General features: G+C 40.8%; 1 protein-coding gene across 1 annotated transcript in view; it reads right to left on the bottom strand.

Moving 5' to 3' along the window:
* Positions 1-16,314, bottom strand: part of mpped1 (metallophosphoesterase domain containing 1) — a 56,966-nt gene that overhangs the window by 9,137 nt on the left and 31,515 nt on the right. The window lies entirely within an intron of this gene.

The following is a 16,314-nucleotide window of genomic DNA, read 5'->3' as shown; positions in this document are numbered from 1 at the left end:
GCATTCTCTCAGGGTGTTGATTCCTTTTTTTTTTTACGTCACAGATAAGTAGGCGAACGATAAGTCCGTACCACAGTTATCCTACAGTAGAACATTAGCAGCTTATTAAAAGTGTTAATTACAGTGTCATTAAAAAGCGTAGTAAGTCGTCTTTCCGACCGTGTTGCTAAACAAACAACGACGACGACTTGTCGGTGAAATAAAAGACTAGAAGTGGTGGAATAAGAAGAAAGAGAGCAGGGGAGAAATGGTGAGGACAGTTACGAGGCGGCATGAGAGAGAGAAAAAGCCACTTTGAGAAGGCGGAGTTGGAGCTATACGAAGGTTTGATAGCTCTGCCTGTGTGCCATCACTTTGATTGCAGATGCACCAAGCTTGAGTGACGAAGTAGAAATTAACATGTCACTAACAATCTGTCCCGAGATCCATCTTCTTCTTCTTATGTTTCGCTTTATGGGCGTGTGTGTGCGTGTGTGTGTGTGTGTCTGCGTGTGTGTCTCAACGTAGCAGTCTGCTCATAAAAGTTGCTCGGATTTGGTAATTTACAGAAGGCAGTCACTTGAAACGTTTACATTCGGAGAGTGGTGTTTGCTGCATCGGTGTCCAGCGGCAAACGAGCGCTGGTGTTTTATGGAGCTCAGATTTCAGACGGAAACTGTGCTGAGAAATCGTTCATGATATTAAAAAAAATACATATAAAAGTACAAAAATATACACAAATTATTCAATTATACAATACACGGTTCTAATTATTTCACTTCATTGTTTACATTATTCCATTTCTTAGTATAGCTCAGAGGTTCCGATGTTGGACGCTGATCCGAAGGTCATGAGAAGGTCAACCCCAGTACCACCAAGATGAGCAAGACCCCCAACCTTCGACTTCAAAGATGTACGAATGAGACGAATGGAAGCTGTCCTGGATAAGGGCGTCTGCCTGATACCTTCAATGTAAACGTGCCAATATTGAAAGATCTTCTCATGTTACCAGGAGCCTCATCATCACAATCACACCAGAATAACAACGACAAAACGTTAAAGGAAACCATACAAGGGTTTAACTAGTGAATGGTAGTGACCTGGAAAGCCAGTGCCTTCATGAATTATGCCTTAAAGGGTCATAAATGTCCTATTCATGAAGACAAACTAATAACTTTAGGATAAAGATTAATAATAATAATAATAATAATAATAATAATAATAATAATAATAATAAGATGCTGATCTTGAACAGTTGCAATAAAACACTTTGAGGCATTCTGTTAATAGGAAATAATCAACATCGGTGTGGTGTAATGTGACCTGAATTTTTCGTTCAAAAGTTTCGTCCAAAAGTGTTTCATTTCTCGTATATCACAACAATTTGGCAACAATTAATTTTTTTTTTTGGTATTTATTAAAATGCAGCGGTTCTCTGCATCATACTTTCTATCTCTTGATAGTTATGTTTAATGTTGTGGAACCTCTGCGGAACAGGTTTATCTCTCCAGAAGTTAATAAAGCAGAAAAACGAACAAACAAAGCAGCTTGTCCTGTTACCTAAGAAAAAAAATGAAAGTGTCGAAAAGCTCAAAAGTTTACTCTGCACTCCCAGGAAGAAACGCTGCTCATCTGTACCGTCCCTTGTCGCTGGGTTTGTATGCTCAAGCCTACATCTTTGTGTGTAATTGGACCTGTAAAGCTTTAAAGTTGCGACTTTTCAAGGTTAAAGATACATACTTAAAGCACTAAACGTGTATCATTGAGAGTCCTGCCTCAGCTATAAGGAAAGGTACAGTTTAGTACCCTTAGTACAGTGTGACTGTTACATAGTGCTGGTACTGGAGACTCCTTCCAAAAACGCTAAATATACATCTCCTTACAGGAACCCTCACCACATCAACGATTACACACGTAATAAAACACACCATAGAAATCGTTACAACAGAAATGATAACGTGTCAGAACAAGCATATTAATACGAGCAGCTGTAATAGAAAACTAATCAACACCTTTTGACTAATTCAAATGATTTATGCCAGTGGTTCTCAAACTGGGGGGCTGCCACATGGTGCCGGGGGGGTGGCATAGAAGTACTAGAACATTAGGTTTACCTGTACTGTAGGTAAGTTCGGGATTGTCAACAATTGAGCTATGATGTACATAAAAATATGAAATCTCCATCCATCTATCCTCTATATCGCTTTATCCTCTTCAGGGTCACGGGGACCCTGGAGCCTATCCTAGGAAGCATGGGGCACAAGGCGGGGTACACCCTGGACAGGGTGCCAATCCATCGCAGGGCACACTCACATACACACTCACACACCCATTCATACACTATGGACTCTTTGGACACGCCAATCAGCCTACCGTGCATGTGTTTGGACTGGGGGAGGAAACCGGAGTACCCGGAGGAAACCCCCGCAGCACGGGGAGAACATGCAAACTCCACACACACACAGGGCCACGGTGGGAATCGAACCCCCGACCCTGGAGGTGTGAGGCGAACCACTAAGCCACCGTGCGCCCCTGTAAGAAATATTAATAAATGAAATCAATTATACACAGCACACTAAGACACACACCAAACAGAGACATCGGTTGATAAACCAGTGTGCAGTGCTGTTAGACACACGCCGATAAAACCTAAGACTATTTAAAATGGATAACATTTTTACGTTCCTCATCTATGAATAACGTTTTTAGATAGAGGACGCAGTCTCTTAGCGGAGAAACTTAATACAGAGGAGCTGCGTGGAAGAAAAAACCCACGAAATTTGTGAATATTTGACGACTCTAGGGGGCCACAAAGGGATGCACCCTACACAAGGGGGGACCTCACGCTGAAAAAGTTTCAGGACCACTGATTTATGCAAAGCTTATGAATACACTATAAAGGACAAATGTAGGTGTTCTTTAAATAAAGCGTGAACAAACATCTGAAGCGCTATGAATGTTATTAGAATAATTTACACCTCACGTCTTAAAGCGTACAAAATGGCATTGCATACTAATCCTCATATTTAAATATTCCTGTCTGTATCTGGAAGAGTGTACATGAAACGCTTAAAGAGTTCGTATCTAGAGTAATAAGTGAAACAAGTCGACTAGTTGAATCCGTATCGGATTCGTCCGAGTCTCCTCGGCAGATGAATGGAGAGAGTAATATTAGTAAGCAGAGAAAAAAACAAAAACAAGCATTGATCAGAAACACAGAAGTCAGCAAAAACAGAGTGAGTGATTGAGTGAGCGAGGGAGGGGAAGAGAAGCCTTTCCAATATGTTGCATACACAATCCAGGAGGAGATTTCACCAACTAATTTATAAGCAACAGACTGGGAGGGTTGAGTTAATGTGATTTCTACCAGGCCAAAGGGTTATCCTAACACGTATAAATCACTTAAACAACACACCGAGCTGTCAACAAGCACGCAGTTAAAAAAGCTCCTGTGGTTTTCATCATTTTTTTTTTTTTTTTTTTATTATTTGTTGAGGTGGGGGAAAAAAAAAGAGCTCATAACAGCTGTTTTCTTTTGCATGCTGTCTCCTCTGGTAATAGCACAAGCTGTAAAGTGAGGAGAAAATGTCAAAAAGTAATAATAACAAAATAAAAAACAGTCCTAATCTGTATTACATGAGTTTATAAACTACTAAAAAATGTTTGCAACAAGTAACATAGTCTCAACATAGTCTTAAGCTATAATCCATCTTTATACTTGGCATACGTATTCAAAAGAGGGCGGGAAAACACATCGATTGTGTGCTGTGTGTAAAGATGATGCGTCTTGTGTGGAATGATGACAAAACTGTCATTTGTCATCTCTGTAAACTCTGTAATCTCTGCACTGATATAACTTTACACCAGAAGTGAGCAGCAGTGAAGCGGGAGTTTCGAGTCAGACTATTCGCTGCTCGAGATTTAAATGAAGATGAATTGACAAAAAAAGTAGTATATATATTGCACAGAAAAATATATTTGTAGAGTAGTATGTTTCATATACAGTTAATGTTCATGAGTTAATATCATCAAAAAGAAGTTTGTATTAGGCCTATATATTACCAGTTAGATGTTCGGTGATGAAGTAGAAATGCTTGTGTTTGTGGAGAGTGAATGTGAGACCAGCAGGAGGTTTTTTACAATTCCGTCAATGTTCATATGAATGAATAACATTCAATAAGTTAATAATCTTACTTTAATCTTCAGAATTGAGTTCATGTTAATTAGAGTAATGTGTTTTCTGTTGATGAGACCAGTTACTGTGAAACAACTTGCTGAAATGGAGAGAATAAAGTTTTTATTTGCATTTCTTTCAGAATTGTGGAATTAATTATTACTCATTTAAAAGAAGGCATAAAAGGCAGAGGTATCGGTATCGGTTATCGGTATCGGCCGATATCACTCTGAATAATCGGTTATCGGTATCGGCTGAGAAATTTAGTATCGGTGCGTGTCTAGTATTTATATTTTATTCTAACACAGAGGTTAATTAAACAAAAAAAGCGGACATTTTTAGATGCATATTCATTCACCTCCAGTACTTGGAAGAACCGAGCTGGCTGCAAGTCCAGCTTCTGTGATATGTCTCTATCAGATTTGCACATCTGGATCCTGATATTTCTGCCTATTCTTCTTGGCAAAATTGCCCAAACTCTGTCAGACAAGCTAGTGAACAGCAATTTTCAAGTCTTTCCACAGAGTCTTTATCAGATTGAGGTCTGGAATTTTACTGGGACATACTATCTCTAAAGCTCTTGGATTTGAACCGCTCCCGTGTAGCTTTGGCAGTATGCTTTATCTTGTCTGTCCTGCTGGAAGGTGAACTTCTGCCCTGGTCTCAAGACTCTTTCAGGCTGCAACAGGCTTTGTTCTAGGATTGCCCTGTATATGGCACTTGTGTTTAACCCTGACCAGTTTCCTAGTCCCTGCTGATACAAATCTAAGCCGCAACATGATGCTACCACCATCATGTTTCACTGTAGGGATATCAGCAGTGTAGGGTTTCTTAACGCTTTGTACCAATGTCAGAAAGTCCAATTTTAGTCTCATCAGAGCAGAGAACCTCAGGTGGACTGTGGGCTATGGTTGACCTGTGAGCAGCTTCTCTCATCTCAAAGCTGTGGATCTCTCTAGTTCCTTCAGAGTAACCTTTGACCTCTTGGTTGCTTCTCTGACTAATCCCTTCTTTACCCAGTCACTGATATTTGTTGGACAACCTCAACTAGATAAAAACTCCATGCTTTCAGAAAAAAATGCTTTCCATTTTTTTTTCATAATGGATTCAATGGTGCTCTGTGGGATGTTCAAAATTTGGGATATTGTTTATTGCTACTTTTCTAGAACTATGTCCCGTACTTGTTTTGCCCCTTCTTCTTCATGATGTGGTTTGTTTAGGTACATTCTCTAACAAAGAGCACTCTGGGGAACTCAAGGAACATGATTTATTTTATTACTATTTATACTGAGATCATGTGACACTTTAACTGTACACAGGTGAAATCCATTCAACTAATTATCTGACTTCTGATGGAAACTGCATGCCCCAGGGGTAATTTAGGGGTACCAGAGCAACAAGAATGAAAACCTATACACTCAGAAATGTAACGTTTTCAATATTATAGGCTATTCTGTTTAGATACATAATATAAATTCCCAATTAAGTCCATTTTGGTATCAGGTTGTAATGCTACAAAATGTGAAAATGTGAAAGTTCAAGGGGGTTGAATACTTCTGCAAGGGACTGTATGTGTTGATGTGTTCTTATGGACTAATCCTATCAAGGCGTTTGGCTTGAATTTTTAAAAGCGTAGATGGAAGTAAGACACTATAGACTTGTTCAAGCAAGAGTGGAAAAACACATTACAAGAAAATCTTGATTTTTTTTTTTTTTTTTTTTTTTTTAAAGTGCCCATTAATGTTTCAAAGGAATTTTAAATGTAAACTCAGACCATGAGTGAGCTCATTCAGTTTGATTTGAGAACAGAGACAGAGATAAGATGAGGACTGAGGAATACAGATGAGAGAAAAGCGAAGGCTGAGCGAAGAGAGTGAGGGGGGAAAAAAAAAGACATGGAGAAAATATGAAGTACGTAAATATAGTACAGGCTTCAAGGCTAAACACAGGACTGTATTTATCACCATCAGCTCTTGGTGAATCAATTAAAAATGTCGGTGGTACCATGACCATAATTACTTTGTGGCAATCTGTGTGGGTGTGAATACGTGCACAGAAACGGGGGAAATGCATATGTGTGAGGGAGTTATTAAAGAAATGTTTAGTCTCTGACATTGCGGCGTTGAAGCGAGGTGGGAAAGGTTGTGAGAGTCGGCAAGGTGAAGCTGTCATTTTTCACAGGACTTTAAACAACTACTTTATTGAAGCGTTTCACATACGCACACACACACACACACACACACACACAGCAGCTCATTAAGGCTGTCTGTTTCAATTAATAGCTCACAGGTCATATAGTTAGCTAGGGAATTGTGCAGAGACGAACAACCTCCACACACACACACACACACACACACACACACACACACACACACACATTGTCAATTTAGAAGCTGAGAAAGAGGGAAAAGCTATCAGAGGCATTGCACCGGCATTGGGTATAGCCAATACAACAATCCAGAATTTCCTGAAACGAGAGAACGGGTCGGCCAATGAAAACAACAGCAGCTGATGACAAAAACATTGTGAGAGCTGTGAAGAAAAAGAACAAAAAGAAAAGTCAGTGATATCACCAACAACCTCCACAGGGCAGGGGTGAAGGTCTCACAATCCACTGTTCAAAGAAGACTTAGAAAGCAAAAATATAGAGGCCATACCACAAGATGTAAACCGCTCATCAGCAGTAAGAGTCAGAAAGCCAGACTGGAATTCGCAAAGAAATACAGAGATGATCCACAAAAGTTCTGGAACCAAGTTTAACCTCTACCAAAGTGATGGAAAGGGCTAAGTGTGGAGAAAGAAAGGATCTGCTCATGAGCCAAAACATACGAGCTCATCTGTGAAGCATGGTGGAGGTAGCGTCATGGCTTGGGCTCGCATGGCTGCTTCTGGAACAGGCTCACTAATAATAAAGGTATTATTGATGATGGAAGTCCTGATGGTAGCAGCAGAATGCATTCAGAAGTGTACAGGAACATTCTGTCTGCCAATTTACAGAGAAATGCATCCAAATTAATTAGGAGGAACTTCATCATGCTGCAAGACAATGATCCAAAACACACTGGCAGCTCAACAGAAGACTTCATCAGGAGAAAGAAGTGGAATTTTAGACTGGCCAAGTCAATCACCAGACCTTAACCCAGTTGAGTAACAGTTCACTTCCTGCTACGCGGAGATAAAGGGAGAACTGAAGGGAGAACTGAAGGGAGAACAGCCCCCCCCCCCCCCCCCCCAACAAACAACAAATGTAATATGGTGTAACAGAAAAAGTAAAAAATAGACTGAAATTAACATCTAGTAGGAGTCTAGTATATCAATATATTACTGCATGAATAGTCCTAATTATAATTATCCCATTAATCACTTCACATTTGTTTTTAAATGAACAAAATGGCTTCCACACTCATTGTTCAACAGCTTATAAAACAGCACTTGATCCAGCACATGCTATTGTTTTGCAGGATAAACACTGTACCTACTGCTCAGAGTCACAGCAAGGGACCATGTCCTGTTATTTCTTTGCTGTATTTTCAATTAATTGTGTTATTTTGTTGAGAAGTTGTGTTTATTTGATGTACTGAGCTGTGTTGTCACATTGTTATTTTGATATTGCATTTTGTTATGCTATTGTGTTGCCGAGTTTTGTTATTTGCTGTATTGCGTTGCGTTATTGCGTTGCCGAGTTTTGTTATTTGCTGTATTGCGTTGCTTTATTGCGTTGCCGAGTTTTGTTATTTGCTGTATTGTGTTGTGTTATTGTGCTGCCGAGTTTTGTTATTTGCTGTATTGTGTTGTGCTATTGCATTGCCGAGTTTTGTTATTTGCTGTATTGCGTTGTGTTATTGCGTTGCCGAGTTTTGTTATTTGCTGTATTGCATTGCTTTATTGCGTTGCCGAGTTTTGTTATTTGCTGTATTGCATTGCTTTATTGCGTTGCCGAGTTTTGTTATTTGCTGTATTGCGTTGTGTTATTGCGTTGCCGAGTTTTGTTATTTGCTGTATTGCGTTGCTTTATTGCGTTGCCGAGTTTTGTTATTTGCTGTATTGTGTTGTGTTATTGTGCTGCCGAGTTTTGTTATTTGCTGTATTGTGTTGTGCTATTGCATTGCCGAGTTTTGTTATTTGCTGTATTGCGTTGTGTTATTGCGTTGCCGAGTTTTGTTATTTGCTGTATTGCATTGCTTTATTGTGCTGCCGACTTTTGTTGTTTGCTGTATTGCGTTGTGTTATTGCGTTGCGTTATTTGCTGTATTGTGCTGTGTTATTGTGCTGCCGAGTTTTGTCATTTGCTGTACTGCATTGTGTTATTGCGTTGCCGAGTTTTGTTATTTGCTGTATTGCGTTGTGTTAAGGCATTGCGTTATTTGCTGTATTGCGCTGTGTTATTGCGTTGCCGAGGTTTGTTCTTTGCTGTATTGCGCTGCGTTATTGCGTTGTCCGAGTTTTGTTATTTGCTGTATTGCGCTGCGTTATTGTGTTGCTGAGTTTTGTTGTTATTCCATTGCTATATTGTGTTATTGAGTTGTGTTTCTTCTTAGCTGGATCAAGTTGTCTTATATCGATGTGTTTTATTTGCTGTACTCTGTGGCTTTATTGTGTCTCTGTTGTATTATTTGCTGTATTGTGCTGTGATATTTGCTCTCAAATTTTGTCAAATCGTGTGTGTTATTTCAATGCTGTACTGTTTTGTGGATTTATGTTGCCAAGTTGTGTTATTTCATTGCTAAAATATATTATTGAGTCACTGTGTTGTGTTATTACTGTATGTTGCTGAGTTGTGTCGTGTTATTTCAATGCTGTATTGTGTTGCTTTATTGTGTTACTGAGATGTGTTACCATGACGCTGAGTTGTGTTACGGCCGGATGCAGAGTGTGTGCGCATCGATGTTTAATGAGAGAGAAGGCAGCGGTCCGCTCACACCCGGCTCTCATCTGATCGTCTGATCCCAGCACAGCGGGAGGATCCCAGTTCATCTACGCTCCTCAGCCAACGCAGCCATGCTACACACACAGCGCATTAAACCCACACTGACACACACACACACACACACGCACACTGAGACACACACCCTCTAACAGAGGGCCAGAACCCAGAACACAATAGGAGGATTAAACCATGTTACAGCCAACACAGGCGTATATGGTTCTCTCTCTGTGTGTGTGTGTGTGTGTGTGTGTGTGTGTGTGTGTGTGAGAGAGAGGATGAGAAGTTTGTGTAAGTGTTCCATGTCTCAGAGGCTGTGTGTTTCTGCCCCCCTCCTCCACCCCGCTCCTCTCTCTGGGTTAAAGCGTGGCAGATTTGGGACATTTGGTCCACAGCGTGACTTATGCAACACTCAGCAGGTTCAAGACATTCAGAGGCCTACAGGCAGTGGTGTACTGCACGAGTCACACACACACACACACACACACACACACACACACACACACACACACACAGAGAATATATGTATATATATATATATATAGTCTTATTGTGAGGACCTTCTCTTAGCATAATTATTCGTGCAGCTGATTACATGATTAGATGTGTTACATCTAAACCTAATCCTGACCTTAACCTCAGTGAGCACAGAGACACATTTCAACACAACTTAATACAGCAAAGAAATAACACAACACACTTTGTAACACAATAATGCAACAAAATAACAACTCTATAGCAAAGAAATAACACATCGCAACTCAGCGACACAATATCAAAATAACACAACTTAATACACCAAAGAAACAACACAACACAACTCAGCTACACAACTACAAAATAACACAACTTAATACACCAAAGAAACAACACAACACAACTCAACTACAAAATAACACAACGTAATACACCAAAGAAACAACACAACACAACTCAGCTACACAACTACAAAATAACACAACTTAACACACCAAAGAAACAACACAACACAACTCAGCTACACAACTACAAAATAACACAACTTAATACACCAAATAAACAACACAACACAACTCAGCTACACAACTACAAAATAATACAACTTAACACACCAAAGAAACAACACAACACAACTCAGCTACAAAATAACACAACTTAATACACCAAAGAAACAACACAACACAACTCAGCTACACAACTACAAAATAACACAACTTAACACACCGAAGAAACAACACAACACAACTCAGCTACACAACTACAAAATAATACAACTTAACACACCAAAGAAACAACACAACACAGCTCAGCTACAAAATAACACAACTTAATACACCAAAGAAACAACACAACACAACTCAGCTACACAACACAACTACAAAATAACACAACTTAACACACCGAAGAAACAACACAACTCAACTTAGCGGCACAATATCAAAATAACAAACAACTACTGTATACAGCCACAAAAAACACACACACAAAACAATAAGACTCAGCAACACAATAACACAACTAAATAAGAATTCAGCACAGCAGAGAACTCACAAGTCAGCAGCATAATAACACAACACAATATCAAAACAACACAGCTCAATAAAGCAAATTTAATAACACATCACAACTCAGCAAAACAATAATACAGTGAGGAAACAACACAACACCACTCAACTACAAAACAACAACTAAATCACACAATATAGCAGAGGAATAACACAACTCAGCGACACGATAACACAACACAACATGAAAAGCACTTCTCAGTAGTGCAAAGAACTAACAACTCAATACAAATGAACAAATCACCAACTAAATTGTTTATATTGTGATTGCATAATACAACTCAGCAACACAATGTCAGCGTAACACAACTCAATACAGCAAAGAAATAACACAACAACACACAAATTCAGTTTTTGTGTAATTGTATGTGTGGGTTGGACAGGGATTTGGTTTGTCATTAAAACGAAATTAAAGTCTGTTAGACCTTGTGTGTGTGTGTGTGTGTGTGTGTGTGTGTGTGTGTGTGTGTGTGTGTGTGTGTGTGTGTGAATCTTCCACTTGTATTTATTGTGACTGCAGTGCGAGAAAAACTCCACTCTGAAATAATGTAAAAATCACAGCAGCGGCATCAAGTCGCTTCTTTAACAGCTTTAATCTGATTACTCCTTACAAACATCACAACTAAACACACTTCTCTGACAAGTCACTAAAGCTGTCGCACAACTAAACTAGCGCAGACAGTCTCACAACCACGCGCAGTAATTACACGCCGTTGTTACGTACGCTCTGTACACAGCTTCTGACAAAAATAGGTTTTAATTTCATTTGAAGTCGGCGAGCAGTCGCGGCTTCTTCTGTTGTGCTGTGAGCTCACGCTACAGACAGAAACAACACAAAGCGTTCACACCGAGTCCGTACAAGTACCACACACACACACACACACACACACACACACACACAACAAAACTCATTTCCATTCCATTTCCATACATCCATATAATTCTAAAAAAAAAAAAAAGCTGTCTGATTAATGAAAGTGAAATATTTGCTAGGAGATAGTTATTAGTTTGATATTTATGCTTTTCTTGTTTGCATAAGCATCAAAATGAAGTCCGGTAATTAAGTTCAAACCCTCGGGTGGAAGCGGATTAGCATGAATCAATGAATCCGACACGTTTTCGCACACTTCTGCGCCGCAGGATCGGGATCTCGGACGAAAAATCTGATTGGATTCCTGACTTTATTAAACATTTCCTTCAACACCCGAGCGTCTTCTCCGGCTGAAATCATCACCACGACGGTTCCTTTCGATAGCAGACTGAAATCTGATTATTGATGACATCATAGTATTTATTCAGCTCATATTTGAGCCCTGATCATTTTCCAGGTCCTCATAAAACACTCTGTCCTTTCACATCATGCAGTACACGCCTGGATTCTTCCACATGCGAACATCTTTAAATCAGACCAGTCTGGGGATTCTCCACACCACCCGACGTGTTTTATTCCTCTTTTAACACGCCGATTTAACGTATAGGTTTAATTTCCAGTTTCTCGCCATTTTCGCCATCGCAGAAATTGGAGCAAAATCAAGCAATATTCGGGGGAGCGTGCGATTTTTTTTTTAAAAAAGGCCACGGATTTCCCGCGGATTTGTCACGTGACGTCATCACAACGCGCGTTCGGCTGACGCTGATGTGCGCGCGTCAAACACGAGTACAGCTAAAAGATCTCGTTTACCGACAAGCATCACGGCGAAAGAGCGTCCAGAACTATTTCGTACAGTTGCGATTTCGCCAGTTCCAGAAGTTTTACGCAAAAAAAAAAAACCTCTTCAAGTTGCATCACAAATTAAAACAAATAAAAAAATCAATGTTAAAATCAATTATTTTTGCACGCAACATTCACAAAAAAAAAAAAACCCCGCGGAATCCGGTATGGACTGAAAAACTTCTCCGTCATTTATTTTTAGCCAATTCACCCACATGTAGGTCTCTACTATCATACAGCAGGTATTAATGAAGGCTAAGGGAGCGTCCCGACCAGCTCTCTAGTTCAGTAGTCAGGGCACTGATCAGACAGTCGGCCATTTTAACTGCTGTCTCAAGCGCAAAATCCTTCCAGTGTACTGGAGCGTTCACTCCACTCACTAAAAAATCCCACAATGCACCGCGAAAACCACAGAGCATCGATGCTCACCATGTTCCCTTACTGGAAATCACATCATGTCATCTGAAGCCTCTCGGCGCAAAACAAAATGGCGGATGAACTCTCCGCTAACTTCGTCTACAAATGTAAGCAGCTTGTTATCATTGTCGTGGCTCTCAACTGATTACTTACGTTAGCCATTTTTTAATTTATTTGACGTTCCATATACGGTTTGCTCGAGTCTAACGACGTTTATGTGTTTAATGATTTTTAAAAAAAAATCCACTAGCTACAATACAATCCTGCTTGAAGTACCGTGACAGAAACGTGTGTGATTAAGCGAACAAATTGATATTGACTTATATAATGTCAGAAAGATATCGGTCCTGCGTGTTGTTGGTAAATACCAGTGGTGACGTTTTACAAGTCATGTCCCCGGAAATCGGTGAGTCATCAGTGTCCCAGTGTGTAGAGAGTCAGGGTCGTTACCACTGCCCCAACTTGTGTTCACTTCTTGGTCATGAATGGCTGCGACACTGTCAGGATTGGAACTCGTGATCTCTGAACGATTTTATCTCAGGATAAAGACCCCAAAACCAAAACTGACTAATATGGTGTTCAGGTCTCTGTGCTTGACGAATCATCCAACAACATTTTCAAGTGAAATTCATTCCATGTTGATGTTCACCAGCACCCGTGAGGAACATGTCCCGGACTAATAGCGGTGTGTTAGTTCAGACTCGGATAGTGTGTGTGTTGAGCTCGGACTATACTCAGTGATTCCTGATACTGCTTCATTACACCAGGGCCGGACAGGCCGAGACCAGCCGTGACAAACACATGTGTGCAATGAGACATCTGCCCACACAGCCTGACACCTCACACACACACACACACACACACACACACACACGGCTGGGCATACAGCAGACTCCAGAACAGCTGTGTGGACTCTCACTCATCAACAGGAACATTCACAGCACTGATTAACATCATGAGCCAAGAGCTCTCGCTCTCTCTCTCTCTCTCTCTCTCTCTCGCTCACCCACACACATACACACGCAGTCTAATAGACGAGACTACGATTCTACATAGGTGTGCCGCCGCTCGTGTCAGTGTTTGCTTTACTGTGCCACTGTTTTCTTAAACGGAGATTTAAGGAGAACATTCTGTTATTCAGTCAATAAAAATGTCAGTGGCCTCATGAATAATAGCTGCTGCGATATTTTCCATTCCTTTTGAAAATCATGCCTTCATACACGCCAACAAAAGGCCCTCGATGGACATCTGCACTCTCAAAGCATCCATCTGTGTGTATGATACACGAGCATACTTACAACTAGCGTCGCTCCCCGTTCTGACTTCAGTCTTTTACCGAGTTAATCACGGTGATTAGTCGTCGGCGGGGGCTGATAAATGCACGCTCGTGTCACTCGGAAAAAAAAAAAAGACACGTCCACACGTTTGGCTCGGAATGTAAACAGAAAAGACAGTAAGTAAGTGAGGAGAGGAGAAAACGGAAAACGTTCGAGCTTTGATCTTAGACTGATGTAGTTCTACCACAACGCTGCAGAATGCTCCGTTCCGATTGGTTAAAAGGTGCTGATTATTCGATTATTCACCCTGTTGTTCGTTTAAATCCTGACAATGAATCAGCTAAGAAAGCTAAACTGTCCATGTTCTCTCTGTGGGAGGGATTGTATAATCTGTTCCCTGTCAATCACAGCAACACTAGTGAATCCTGGGCGTCTCTGAGCTCATGTGTGTGGAAGAGGGTGGATAGCGCTGTCCTCAGAATGTGTTACGCTGCCCTGTGACGCAACATGAGCAGCAGTTTTCAAAAGATGTGACTGGCCGATTTCGCACGTCTCACATATTAGCCTTCACTCTCACGCCGTTCGGCGCGTGGATGCACAGAGCTACATTTTTATGCATAAAGTATAACATAAGTAGGCCTTCCGCAGCATCATAAATGTCCTCTAGGTCTAGATCTAATCCTCCTTATAGTCACTTGATTTATTAAAAACAAGCAGAATGCTAGACACCACACGTGTGGAGTGGGAGAAAGAGAAAGAGGAGAGAGACTACAGTAGGATGGAAAAGCAAGAGACGTGCCACAAAAATAGTCCTTTTGTTAATCTGTCTCTGTCTCTTCCCGTATTTTCTTTCTCTCACCCACTCGCTCGCTCGCTCGCTCGCTCATGCCCACTCTGTGTCTGCTGATGCACTGTAATAAAGTTTGATGTCAAAAAGAGACAACCTCATCGCCGCCTTCACTCTTCCTCTTCCAGTCCCCCCCATACCCCCCCAACCACATCCAACCCAACCCCCCCTCGCCAATTTTGGATGAGGCTGAAGCTGTAATTTCAGATTCTGGAGAGTGTGAAAGTGGTAGACGCCGACATGTGTCTCTCTGTGTGTGTACGTGTGTGTGTGTGTGTGTGCGCCAGTGATTGAGTGAAAGGGTTATCTGAGACTGAGATGCAGATTGCAGAGAGTTGAAGTTTGTCAAATATAAAAGACCGTTTGCCTTTAATACACTTTACAACACTTATCAAGTTACACCCATACAAACTGCACTCGATAGCACCTAACATACAAATATCTGTCAAAGAGCTCGCAAAAAGCAACATCTAAATTGTGTTTGTTTCATTTCTGTAGCAAGGACACAGACCATTGAGTGTATCCCATAAAAAAAGGCGTAAAAACAGCCAGATTTTCTGCTCGTCACGTCGAGACAGGCCGTGACACAATGGCGATGTTTTTTCAGCATGGCAAGGCACATGGAAATCTGCTTAGCAATCAATGCTAGCTGTAAATTGAGTGAAATTTTAGTCATATTGATTTTTTTTTTTTTTACCAACTCATCTGAACTCAAAAAACATTCGATATTCCTGATTGTTTTGTCCAATTTCCTGTTATTACATTGTTTGTAAGGACGTAACCACTACATGCAAGTTAGACTCAATAAAACTTTTCAAACCTGGCGTGTGTAAACCTTATCTCTTCCTTTTTAACTGACATTAAAGTGAATGTGTGAAAGGCTTTTGTTGTTGTTGTTGTTATTGTTAGTGAACTTGGAGGGGCCACCGGAGTGGACAGTCACATTTTACATGGGGCCATAGACCACTTTATAGAGCTGCCCTTGGATAACATTGTGATATTTTCAAATATTTATAGGTCTTGGTATTTTTAATGAGAGCAAAGGTGTACACATGTTCCTACGCCAAGTTTTATTGTGTTTGGGCATTAAAAACATCCATCCATCCATCCATTTTCTGTACCGCTTATCCTACAGAGTCGTAGGGGAGCCTGGAGGTTATCCCAGGGGACTCAGGGCACAAGACAGGGGACTTCCTGGACAGGGAGTCCAATTGCACAATCGCACACATTCACACAACCATTCATACTCTACAGACAATTTGGAAACGCCAATCAGCCTACAGTGCATGTTTTTGGACTGGGGGAGGAAACTGCAGAGCCCAGAGGAAAAGCCCCGAAACACGGGGAGAACATGCAAACTCTGGGTGCGCACGCTGGGTGGACCCCAAGCCTGGAGGTGCGAGGCAAACATGCTACCCTTTTCCCATACTCATACTGAAAC

Source organism: Ictalurus punctatus, chromosome 19 (genome assembly GCF_001660625.3).
Source record: "Ictalurus punctatus breed USDA103 chromosome 19, Coco_2.0, whole genome shotgun sequence".
Classification (NCBI taxonomy): domain Eukaryota; kingdom Metazoa; phylum Chordata; class Actinopteri; order Siluriformes; family Ictaluridae; genus Ictalurus; species Ictalurus punctatus.
Note: the sequence above shows the minus strand (reverse complement) of the source record. Positions and strands in the feature narration are given on the sequence as shown.